The sequence below is a fragment of the Mandrillus leucophaeus genome, unplaced genomic scaffold (genome assembly GCF_000951045.1).
Source record: "Mandrillus leucophaeus isolate KB7577 unplaced genomic scaffold, Mleu.le_1.0 Scaffold132, whole genome shotgun sequence".
Taxonomy (NCBI): Eukaryota; Metazoa; Chordata; class Mammalia; order Primates; family Cercopithecidae; genus Mandrillus; species Mandrillus leucophaeus.
The window spans coordinates 2,798,077-2,802,111 of NW_012101277.1; the positions used below are offsets into that span (position 1 = coordinate 2,798,077).

Sequence of the window (4,035 nt, forward strand, 5' to 3'; positions counted from 1 at the left end):
TATTCCATGGGAAGTATTGAATATGCCTATAGGGAGAAATGCCTATAGGGAGAAAAACTCCTGAGACCAGCTAGCAACAAAGAAGAGAGGCAGGACTAGAGACCCCAGCTCATGAAACTCTGCCTTTTATCTCAGCCAGAGACGTCAAAGCAGATTGGCTGTTCACCAACACCAAGATGTAGGATGCACCCTCCATTGGTCTTCTGTGCATGAACTCCTAGCCAACCTTCCCATACAATCAGGGTATCCCCTTTGGGACCCTGTAACCCCTAATCTGGGTTGGGAAGTGCTCTGAATGATTTCAAGAGCTGAAGCAAACTGGGGCTTAATGCACCATCTAATGCCAAAAAGGAGGCAGCAATCTAGGATTAAGGGCACTTAGAAGCAACTGCAAAGAATCTCTAGGTATATGTATCCCAGAAAGTTGAAAACAAGCCAGATAGCAAAGACCAGAATAAATAATTCTTCAAAGTGAAGCAACAGATGTATGTTTATAAGAAACAACAACACACAGGGAATCATGACCTCTCCGAACGGGCAAAGCAAGAAACCAGGAACCAATTCTAATGACATAGTAATATGTAAGCTCCCAGATCAAGAAATCAAAATAGCAGTTCTAAGGAAACTCAGCAAACTCCAAGATAACACAGCAAAGCAATGTATAAATTTACTAGATAAATTTAACAAAGAGATTAAAATAATTTAAAAAGTCAAACAGAAATCTGGAACAGAGAAATATATTTGTTAAACTGAAAAATGCATTAGAAGCTCTCAACAGAATGGATCATGTGAAAAAAGAATTAGTGAGCGAAAAGACAGACTACTAGAATATGCACATTCAGAAAAGAAAAAAGAATGAAAAGGAATACAGAATGTCTGCAAGATGTGGAAAATAACCTCAAAAGAGAAAATATGAGAGTCATTGGTGTTCAAGGAAGAGTTGAGAAAGAGCAAGGGGTAGAATGACTATTCAAGAAAATAATAACCAAAAACTTTTCAAGCCTAGAGAAAGATATTGATATTCAAGTACAGGAAGGTCAGGTATCACCAGACAGATTCAACCCAAATAAGACTACCTCAAGGCATATAATAAACTCTCAAAAGTCAAGAACAAAAATGTGATTCTAAAAGCAGCGAGAAAAAAGAAGCAAATAACAAATAAACGAGCTCATATTCCCCTAGCAGCAGATTTCTTAGTGGAAACCAACTTGCCAGAAGGAAGTTGGATGACATTCGATCAAGGGAAAAAATTGTCCAACAAGAATACTGTACCTAACGAAGCTTTCCTTCAGACATAAAGCAGAGATAAAGTCTTCCCAGACAACCAAAAGCTAAGGAAATTCATCATTGCTAGACCTGTCTTACAAGAAATGCTGAAGGTAGTTCTTCAATCTGAAGGAAAAGGATACTAACATGCAAAAAGAAAACATGTGGGCTAGGCGCGGTGGCTCACGCCTGTAATCCCAACACTTTTGGAGGCTGAGGCGGGTGGATCACGAGGTCAGGAGATCCAGACTATCCTGGCTAACACGGTGAAACCCCATCTCTACTAAAAATACAAAAAAATTAGCCAGGCGTGGTGGCAGGTACCTGTAGTACCAGCTACTGGGGAGGCTGAGGCAGGAGAATGGAGTGAACCTGGGAGACGGAGCTTGCAGTGAGCCGAGATCACGCCATTGCACTCCAGCCTGGGTGACAGAGCAAGACTCTGGCTCAAAAAAAAAAAAAAAAAAAAGACAAAAAGGCAAAAGAAAACATTTGAAGGCATAAACTCACAGGTAAAGTAAATACACACAAAAATTCAGAACATTCTAGTACTGTAATTATGGTATACAATCCTTCATATCTCTAGTATGGACTAAAAGACAAATCTACCAAAAATAATAATAACTGCAGAAATCTGTTAAAAGATAGGAAGTATAAAAAGATGTGAATTGAGACAACAAAAAGTCAAAATGTAGGAGTGGGGAAATTAAGTTAAAGTGTACAGACTTTTAGGTTTTCCTTCATTTGTTTTTTTCAACTTTCTTTGTGATAGAAGTTGTCATCTATTTAAAATAACTTGCCATGTCTATAAGACATTTTTTTGGAAAGGCTTATGGTAACAACAAAGCAAAAATCTATAATAGGCTGGGTGCAGTGCCAGGAACCCGTAGTCCCAACTACTCAGCGGGCTAAGGTGGAAGGATCTCTGGAGCCCAGGAGTCCAGCCTGGGCAACACAATGAGACCCCATCTCTAAAAAACGAAAACAAACAAGGAAACCTTCCTCCAAAATCCTAAAATAGATTCACTAAAAATAAAAAGCAACAAATTTAAACATATTACCATTACATGAGAAACTCATTTAACCACTGAGGAAGACAGTAACAAAGGAATAAAGGAAGAAAGGAGTTACAAAACAACCAGGGGCAATGTCCCAGTGTCCGCCTGCCATGCCGTGGTGGGTTGCTCCCAGTCTGTTCAGCAGAGTCTAGACACCACCTAGTCTTCATGTATAGCCGACCCCAGGCCGAGATGGAGCAGGAAGCTGGGAAGCTGAGCCAGTGGCAGGCGGCACACCAGGCCGCCCAGGATAATAACTCAGCACCCATCTTGAACGTGACTTATCTTCTGGAAGCTCTGGAGTGCATGGCCTACCAAGCATTCAGCACTTTCCTCACAGGACAGAGATGCTGAGGCCCCCTTTGTTGTCTGTTGAGGCATTGGGGCAGATTGTGGATGAAGGGGGGCCACAGTTCAGTATGCCACTGCCTGAGCATGGTGTGAGCTACTGCCCCCAAGTGACTCTCACTCCTTCCCGGATGATTTACTGTCAGGGAGTGTCTCCCCTTCAGCAAGAGATGATGATTTTCAGTGGGCCCCAGATAATGCCTGTAGGAGAGCCCAGTACTCCAAAGGTGGCCAGGGCCTTCAGGTTGCAAGTCTCAGCTTCCACTGGAATTCCAATGATGTCCCACATTGGGGACCCTACAATGCCTTACCCTGGCCTCTTGACAGTACCTTCTGATGAAACATTGTTGGCCTCGACCATGCCTTCCACTGAGGCCCAGGCTATGCTCCCCTCTGTGGCTCAGATGTTGCCCCCCCAAGATGCCCATGATCTTGGGATGCCCCCAGCTGAGTCCCAGTCACTGCTGGTTTTAGGATCTCAGGACTCTCTTGTAAGTCAGCCAGACTCCTAAGAAGGCCCAGTCCTACTGGAGCAGCCCAGACCTGCTCCACAGACAGCACAGCAGAACTCCAGGCCTCAGGAAAGACTGGTAGAGGGGGCTCCTCAGAGGCAAGGCCTTACTGCTGCAACTACAAGAACTGAGGGAAAGCTTATACCAAACGCTACCACCTAGTTAGCCACCAGTGCAAGCACATGGGTGAGAGGCCCTATTCGTGCAATAGGAAAGGTGTTCATGGTCTTTCTTCCGTTCTAATGAGCTTAGACGACATACATGGGTACACACCAGACATCGACCATATAAATGTGATCAATGCAGCCGAGAGTTCATGAAGTCTAACCATCTCAAGCAACACCAGAAGACTCATCGGCCAGGACCGTCAGACCCACAGGCCAACAATGGAGAGTAGGACGGTCCTCCTGCTCCCGGTCCTTAGGTGAATGAAGAAGGAAGAGGACTCTAGGCAGAGAACACTGGACATGGCAACTGCTCAGAGGAGAGGCAGTCTTCAAGTTCTATATTCATTCACCAAATGTTTTTTGAGCCTACAATACTGAGAGCACCAAGGCTGTGGGGACCCACGGCCTGAAGCATGGAGATAACTAAATAATGTGTCAGGGAAGAAAGACTTCTCAAGGAGGTGCCTCAGTCAGACCCGAAGGACTCATGATGGCTAGCTGTTCCTCCCATTTCTTCGACATACACCATTGGACATGTCTCTATCTTCTGAAAACTATGGCATGGACAGTAAGGATTCAGAGGTGCATGAAGGCACCCTGCCTCTGTAGAGCAGAAAGATCATAGACAAAATTTCTGAATGTGCCTGGTACTGCCAAGGAAAGAAGCTGGTCCTCTACAGGCTC

The 4,035-nt window shown here is 44.3% G+C and overlaps 1 pseudogene; it reads left to right on the top strand.

Annotated features, from left to right (window-relative positions):
• The first annotated feature begins 2,243 nt into the window (after window positions 1-2,243).
• On the top strand, window positions 2,244-3,608 carry LOC105534242 (annotated as a pseudogene).
• The last annotated feature ends 427 nt before the right edge of the window (window positions 3,609-4,035 follow it).